The sequence below is a fragment of the Pongo pygmaeus genome, chromosome Y (assembly GCF_028885625.2).
Source record: "Pongo pygmaeus isolate AG05252 chromosome Y, NHGRI_mPonPyg2-v2.0_pri, whole genome shotgun sequence".
Classification (NCBI taxonomy): domain Eukaryota; kingdom Metazoa; phylum Chordata; class Mammalia; order Primates; family Hominidae; genus Pongo; species Pongo pygmaeus.
In genome coordinates, this window is record NC_072397.2 from 31,272,344 (window position 1) to 31,281,369 (window position 9,026).

Here is a 9,026-nt window from a genome sequence, read left to right on the forward strand (position 1 = left end):
GGGTGAGACTCCATATCAAAAAGAAAAAAAAAAAATTAACAACATGCACCTCCACAAGTTGTTCTCCACGTATCTTAAAACACAAATATATTTAATTTAAAAAACACTTCTAATTTCTGTTTTTGACATAAAATGAATAAAGGTATAATTTTGAGGACTCAGTAAGTGAAATAGTGGAGGTAAATTATACAGGAGTAAAGGTTTTGTATGTTACTGAAGGTAAGCTAGTGTAACTTTAAAAATGTTAGAACATTAGAATGTTCCATACAATCGTCATAGCAACCACAATTAAACAAACAAACACAAAGGAGTAACAGGCAGGAAGAAAGCTTTCTGTTCTACACCAGAAGGTTGTGGCTGTGGATTTAGCTACTCTCACCTGAGGCTACTGAGCAAGCTCTCATGCACCATAGCATAGCTGTTATTTCACACAATTTTCACTACACCAGTGGTGACGAAATAGAAGAGGTTCATCCATACGCAGAAGCTGGTGAAGAACTGGAGGCAGAAAGGAGTGGCTATGTAGAGACACAACTGAAACAATGTTGGCACAGCAACTGCTCCAATCCTGTGTCTTTCCTCATGGCTTCCCAGGAGTTTGAGGTTGAAAGTATTGTTGACAAAAGACAAGATGAAAATGGGAATACAGAGTGTTTGATTCGGTGGAAAGGTTAGGACAAACAGGATGACACTTGGGAACCAGAGCAGCACCTCACGGACTGTGAAAAACGTATACATGATTTTAATAGACGACAGACTGAAAAACAGAAGAAACTGACATGGACTAGAACCAGTAGAATTTTTTCAAACAATGCCAGAAGAAGAACTTCCAGATCTACAAAAGCGAGCTATTCTAAGAACTCTCCTAAAACGCTAGTGACTGATAGACACCACAGATCCAAAAATAGCAAGTTATTTGCTGCCAGCAAGATCGTTAGGAGGAAGGCAGCTTCAATTCTCTCCAACACACAGAATATGGAGATAATAAATTCAACTATCAAGATCCTTGCACCTGACAGCCCCTTTAACGACAAGAAAACTGTGAGTGGCTTTCAGAAACATGGGGAACTGGACCCTGTTGCAGCAGATCAGTAGGACACGGTGGTCTTCAAGGTGACAGAAGGGAAATTCCTCCAGGACAATTTGTCACGTCCTGGTGCAGAACAAACTGGAATAGAGAACAAGACTCAGATACACCCACCAATGTCACAGATGTCTGGCTCAGTTACTGCTTCCATGGCCACAGGTTCAGTTACCCAAAAAGGTATAGTGGTATTAATAGACTCATTAGCAGCCAATGGAACAACAGAGGTGCATACCTCAGTTTCAAAGGTGAAAGGTGGGCAAAGAAATATTACTGATGACAGCAGAGGCCAGCCTTTTATCAAGAAGACGTACTTTACCGTAAGGTTAACAGAAAGTGCCAGCACATACAGAGACATTGTAGTGAAGAAAGAGGATGGATTCACCCAGATAGTGCTATCAACTAGATCGACAGAAAAAAAATGCACTGAATACAGAAGCAATCAAAGAAATGGTTAAAGCTCTGAATAGTGCTGCTGTGGATGACAGCAAGCTCGTGCTGTTCAGTACAGCTGGAATTGTCTTTTGTTGCAGTCTTGATTTTGGGTACTTTGTGACACACTTAAGGAATGACAGAAACAGAGCAAGCCTTGAAATGGTGGACACCATCAAGTAATTTGTGAATACTTTTATTCAATTTAAAAAGCCTATTGTTGTATCAGTCAATGGCCCTGCCATTGGACTAGGTGCATCCATCCTGCCTCTTTGTGATCTCGTGTGGGCTAATGAAAAGGCTTGGTTCCAAACCCCTTGTATGACCTTTGGACAGAGTCCAGATGGCTGTTCAACTATTACATTTCAAAAAATGATGGGTAAAGCATCTGCCAATGAAATGTTATTTGCTGGGCGAAAGCTGACAGCACGGGAGTCATGTGCCAAAGGCCTGGTCTCTCAGGTATTTTTGAGTGGAACTTTCACCCAAGAGGTTATGATTCAAATTAAGGAGCTTGCCTCATATAATCAAATTGTACTGGAAGAATCTAAGGCCGTTGTTCGCTGTAATATTAAGTTGGAGTTGGAACAGGCCAATGAGAGAGAGTGTGAGGTACTGAGGAAGATCTGGAGCTCAGCCCAAGGGATAGAATCCATGTTAAAGTATGTTGAAAATAAAACTGATGAGTTTTAATTGTCAGTCTGTCTGCTTTGGACGCGAGAACTAAGCTGAACCAAATGCATCATGAGTTGCAAGATGCCCTAATCCATCTTCATAGCCCAAAACAGTTTCACCCATAGCTAAGGCTTGGAAACAAAACCGGAAATGTCCAAGCCAGGTATTGAAATTATTACATCATTTTTAAGCACTGTAGTTTTAAAAGAAATAATAAAACAGCTTGTTTGCCCAAATGTGGTTATTTTATGCTCACATAAGCCCAAATATAAAAGCAGACTGTTGGGTACTAGATTCTTCTTGGAAGCCCTAATGTGTATCTATGGCTACTACTATATATAAGACCAGAGTTGTGTTTTATTGGATGTTTATGACAGAGAATCCTGTAATAATGTTGATTTTTCTTATTTTTGTATGCTACAATACCTCTACTGGGTTATAAGGCAGCCTTAGCTTCCCTCCCAGAAGGACACAGAACTGTATGAGATGGTGCCCTTGACTTTACAGTGGCACAAGCACTTCAGAGACACACAATTATAAATTAAAAGACTTTTCTTTTAGAATAAATATTTCTGGCACAAAATTCACTGATGATCATTCTCCTAAACTGAACATATGACTAGAATTTGTGGTGAGATATCACTTGATTTTATTTTCCTTTATAAATATCTGATTCTTACCTAGTTAACAAAAGAAAACTTTATCTCTCTAAAGTAAAACTTGTTGCACCTTATTAGTGAATTATGGAATCATTTTTGTGGAAATATCCCGGTTCTAATGTTTGTAATGTGAAGATTTAGGTTACCTTAGAGTGTGCTCTTGTTAATAAGTTAAAATTCTGGACCCATTATTAAAGGCAGAAACTTCTTTCAAAACAAAGACACCTACACTCTGTATGGGCTTTAAAAGTATCAGTGTCTCTTTTTATGAGCACACAAATTTCTAGAACACTGTATGTGTTCAGTTACCCAAAAGCCCTATGAATACTGTCTTGCTGATTTTTATCGAGGCTCCATTACATAGGCATAATTGAATAATCCACTGGCCACTGGTGATGAATGTCATCTTTGTCACAAGATCTCTAGGGTGCCGCTTCACCAGCCAACAGTCTCTGTGGATGATGTCACCTTTGTGCAAGTTTCCCTTGAGCCTGCTTGTCTAATTTTACACACCCATCTTACAGCCTGCACTCAGCTCAAACTATGGGCTTAGGTTTCAGTTTGCTATGGATGTGCCAGGCACAGAATGGAGGCAGATGCATGAGTGAGTGTTGGTTGAGTCCAGCCACTGCACACAGCTTTGCATGTTATCTGTGATGAGGTAAGCAGGTCAGGTGCTCGTACAGGTGACAATTCCCTGCAGATCTTTAGGTGAATCAGGCATACCACAAGCTTTCTCTTCTGCAGACACTGAAGGATGCAGTGTCATCCAGAAAAGAAGAAATGCCAGAAAATGCAAAGACCCAAAGACGTCATCTCAGCCCTGGCTTGGGAAAGGTTTAGATCTAGGATATCTAAAGGGCAAATGTCCTGCTTTCTTTTTTCTTCTACTTTTCTTTTTTTCTTTTTCTTATCTATGGAATCACTATGGCTTAAATTAGGATTTTCAAAGGGCTGTGTCTCTCTTTCTACTGGAGATTAGGATCTTGTCTTTTCTTCACTCTTTCTCTCTTTGACTGCTTTTCTCTCTTTGACATGCTATAGAAGAAATGTGTTTTGGCCCAGCATCTTTCTGTTGACTGTAGGGCTATTTGTCAGAAACAGTAAGATTTTGGCTTAGCAATAACATAACGTCTTCCTATTTAAGACCCCCCCAAAAAGGGCTAGATATTAGGGAGTCTCTATATATGTACTGATGTATCATAAAACTTCCCCAGGTCTTACTTTATTTATTTAAGGCACTGTAATGAAAAAGAAACTTGCACTTTACTGGCACCTCATTCATTGGGCATTTCCTATAGGGGTAGTAAGGAACATGGAGGGTTGGATGTAAAAACTGGAAAAGCTGATGATGATGTGACTAAAAGATTCTCTACATCAAGAAGATGAGAAAACCTGGAGTAAGAAAATTTTGTTTTGATTGTTTCCAGGGAGAATGTTTCTCTGATGTTTGTGAGTTGTTTCTTGTGGGCTTTTCTGATATGACTGCTAAGAAGGCATGAACAATTTTACAATATTTACAAAGATGTTGGTTGTTTCACGGGGCGAAAAGCCTTGCACATAGGAAACTTCAAACAATGTGCCTTCAACCCTCAGAAACTTTCTAGGTCTTCAATAATATTGACAAAGAAAAGCAATATAGTTGTGGTGGGTTATTGGGAAAATTTCCACAGGCAGAGAAACAGCCTGGACTATCAGGCTGCAGAGAGAATTTTAAGAATCCTGTACAATCCCATGGCCCAACCAAATAATTTTTTTTTTAAAGCCCAACTTTTTTTGTGTGTGTGCTTAAGACATGCCCACAGCTACTCAGATAAAAAAACAAGACCACGCATTAAAATGTTGTGTCTTTTGTGTAACCAGATTGCTTTCAGGAAATAGTCTCTTTTTCAGAACATGTACATATTGGACTCCAGTGTGTTACAAAGGGCACCTTATATTATTAAACATGCTTCAGGCTCTGAGCCAAATTTCTGTAAATTATCATTTTAGCTTCTGGTCTCATGCCAAGGTCCTGGGCCATGCTTTCACTTTAGCTCTTGTGTGGCTCAGGGCCAAGTCCCTGAGCCAAGCTGAGTCATTGCATCAGCTATTAATAGTTCCAGGCACAAGGACCCAGGAAAGATAAGTAGTACTTTCTTCAAAACTAGTTAGTACATTTTCTTTCTTCTGAGTCCATAAAAATATCAGATTCTTTCTCAGAGTGGGCGACTGACTCTACTCCACCAGAAGTTAACATATTACACATTTGCTATCATCTCCCCTTTTGCATTCATAATTTTTAATTTTCTTGAGATTAAAAAAATCTGTGTGTCACCTGATAGATTTTGGTTCACAGGGGTACAGCAAGGTTTGTTTTTGGTTCACGGACTGGGAAAGGCTTTAATTAAAAAGGTCACTAGTAGCTGGGCATGGTGGCTCATGAGTGTTATCACAGCACTGTGGGTGGCCAATGCAGGCAGATCACAAGGAGATCGAGATCGAGATGATCCTGGCTAACATGGTGAATCTCCCATGAAGTCTATTAAAAATACAAAAAATTAGCTGCATGTGGTGGTGGGCAGCTGTAGTGACAGCTACTTGGTAGGCTAAGGCAAGAGAATGGCATAAATCCCAGAGATGGAGCTTGCAGTTACCCAAGATCTTGCAACTGGACTCCAGCTTAAGTGACAGAGTGAGAATCCATTAAATAAAAAAGGTGAGTAGGAGTGCAATTCCAAACTACTTACATTCATATCTGCAGCTTGTCTTCTATTTGCATTCACATCTGCCCCTTGTTCTCTGTGTTTGTTTGTTTGTTTTTTCTTTTTTTAATTTCTGAAGAGCAAAGAAAGCTCTGGGCAAGTGCCAGGTAAAATCCGATAGATTGCCTGCCATTCTTACTAAGCTTAGGAGAAAGGGATGTTGGGAGACACATTGGCAGTCTCCTTTCACCCTCCACTGTTGAAAATGTTTCCTCTGTTCCAACTATTTTCTTTCACAGAGGATCCAGCTGTCACATAGGACTGAAAGGATATCTAAGTTAATTGAAGATTTCTGGATAAGACTATATCACGGTGTTATGTGAAGACCTCAAAACTAACTCGTTTCTGACAGTCTGTCAGAGTATTGCCACCAAAAATTTCAGGCTCTTCTGTGGCATTTTATTTGTTTATATTTTGCATTGTGTTGCTAATATCCCTCCTGTTTCATCTTTGTATGCAATGTTGCGATCTGGAGATGTAAGCGCACTGGTAAAAGTCAGTCATTAGAAATATAATTCAAAGAGTTGCTATTTTGTGATTTTTTTCTTTCAAATAGGAAGAATTCAAAATTGTGATCTAAACATTTTTATTTGATAAGGATCTTTTTGTCCGCCAATGATAGATATTCACGTCACTGTAGGGAATGGCATACATTCAAATAAAATTTCTCTTTTTTGGCTGGTTATTTCTCTTTAAAAAGATGCACACAACCATATATATCTAAAGAGATTCTTTGTGAGACACATCTTTTTTCTGAAGAGAAACATACTGTGGGGACAGGTGATGATAGTTAACCTTCTTTTTCTCACTTTTGAGTATATAAACCCGGGATTCAGCATTTTCATGGAACATTTTAGATCTTAAAATGCAACCTAGTGAAATGAACTTTTTCTCTGTGGGGAAGCCTTGCCAGTACTTTGCACAAAACCCTTGGTTTTTTAACTCCTCTCTTTCCTATATCTCTCTAATAGTAATAAGACTCTGTGCCCTATCAGAAAACAGAAAATTTCCACTTTCAATAATCAGAAAGAAGGTGCCTTTGAGAGACACATTTTAGCTAAGTACTGTCTTATGAAAGCCAGCCATACAAGCTTTACTTGTTTTGAGGCACACCTTCTTCCTCCAGCAGCACTGACATTTAAACTAACAGATAATTTTATGTTTCAAAGTCAATTGATCTTATTTCCTGCAATTTCAATATTTTTTTCTAAGCCATAGCAAGGCAAGCCACAAATAGCATTAAAATTCTTACTCTATACAACTGTCTTGCTAGAATCCAATGACTATACCATCTTTTTTTTTAGGTTCCCAAGTTACTTTGGTTATCTTCTGGGTTGAGTAGACTTAAGAAATCAACCAGGAGTCACCAGTGGAGAGCTAAAGCCTGTGCAGGTAAACGTTACTTGTCCTGGTCTGCAGTTCCTCTGGAACTGTGGGTGAAGGTTTAGCTTGCATCCATGGGGGACAACTATGTCCGTCACCAGACTCAGAAAAGACAAGAGGAATGCAAAATCAAGGAATATCCTATCTTTCTATTCAGTCAGGGCTATTTCAAAAGGGGGAAAAAGATAATAGGAAGATTTTTTCTATATTTCTTTAGAAAGTTCACAAACTATCTGCAGTGTGCACTTCTCTAGATTACTGTCTGAAACACAGAAATTTCGTTGACTGTGAGGCTCTGAAAAAGAAAGTCGCTTATTTATGTATTTGTTGCTCAAGGGCATGACAGCCCTAAGAACTCCAGAACAGACATGCCTAGCTTTCTGAGGGAAGTGTTCGTTTTAGTACTCTTCAACAGATACATCTTTTCTTCAGATGGTAAAGAAAAGAGTTTGGTTGTTTCTTTTTTTATTCAACCTTGCTTTGACTTGGGACAAAACCCAGATCTTTCTAAGCATGGTAAAATTGATTCTGCCCTCTTGGCCGTCATAACAGGCAAATTTCAGAGAGATAATTCATTAAGTCAGAGACAAGCCCCTGAGGAACACCCAAACATATCTTCTAAATGCCATACATGCCACCCTCATTTAGAACCTCCAAGAGCCTTTTCATCAGCTTGTCTTCTGGTGCCACTAAAGAAAACCCAACCTCACTGTTGCCCCTGCAGAAAATACTCCATAGATGTGATACTAGTATAGTAAAAATTTTCTTCTCATTGTAGGGACTTAGATAAAAAAATGAAAAACATAAGCAAATGCCCCTGAGGACCCCAGTGAACATACAGAGATATTTCAAAATCTAACTCAAGTGCATAATCGTACCTGAATAGATGACACATTACTCCTAAACCAAACCCTAACTGTTGCCATAAAGCATGCAGCTTTACAGAGAGCAGAGTTATCCATGGATCAACCACATGTCTTTTACAAAATATTGAAAAAGGGAGGGTGGAAAGGAAAAAAAAGTTGAACTGATAACAGAATTCTTATTCATAATAGGAAAGGATGGACTGCTGATAACTCGATTGGAATCTTATTGATCCTATAGCAGACTGAAAAAAAATTAGTGAGTCTACTGGAAGGCTTATTAGTGAACAGTACAAAACTTCATAATTATTCTAAACTATTCATAATAGGTTAAAAACACATAAAAATTATAGAGGCTTTTTAAAAATCCTGAGAGAGGCTTTAGTGAAACACATGTTCCTGCCTCCCTATTGAGTTAAGATAAAGTTAATCTTAAGAGAAAAGTTTATTACTCAAACAGACCCTGACATCAAAAGAAAGCTGCAAAAATATGTCATAGGTTCAGATAATATTGTTCTTTTAACAATGCGCCAGGATGTAACAGCCTTTCTTTCATTTCAGATAACACTGAGTCTTTTCTTTTACATTTAAGAAAATTAAGGATTGTAGACAAAGGAAACTGTTTGGAGCAAAAGTTCAAATAAGTGGCAAAATAAGCTCTCTGCCAGCAGAGATAGAAGCTTGAATAAGTTGTCCACTGGAATTTAAGGTTTTTATGGCCTAAAAAATAAAGATATATACTTAGTTTGCAAGCTGTCTTGGAGAATGTGTGACTTAGCTTTGCACAGGCCCAGGACCTATTAGACAGCTTAACCCAGGCACTTTGCCTGGGAGCAGTCTGAAGTGGTAATTTGCAAAGACTGCTTAGCTTGGCACAGGACCTAAAGCAAAAGCTTGTCCTGGGATGCTGGCTCAGGAATAATCAGGGACTGAAATGATGATTCATATATGTTGAGCAACCAGTCAAATACAAAAAGAAATATTCAGCCATTACCCACTAGATCTCACTGGGTTTATGCCCACAAAAAAAAAAAAAGAAACTTGGTTTTCGGAAAGCCCTCTGAGTATACAGAAAACAACATGCCTATGCCAGGCATTGGTTCCCCCATCTGAATGAGTGACAGGTTTGTACAAGATTTTATCTGAATGGACTGAAAGTTCTGCTATTTCTGTTGCTGCAGCCATA

At 38.7% G+C, this 9,026-nt stretch overlaps 1 pseudogene; it reads left to right on the forward strand.

The window, feature by feature from the left end:
* Nucleotides 1-582: 582 nt before the first annotated feature.
* On the forward strand, nucleotides 583-2,690 carry LOC129025908 (testis-specific chromodomain protein Y 1-like; annotated as a pseudogene).
* Nucleotides 2,691-9,026: the final 6,336 nt, after the last annotated feature.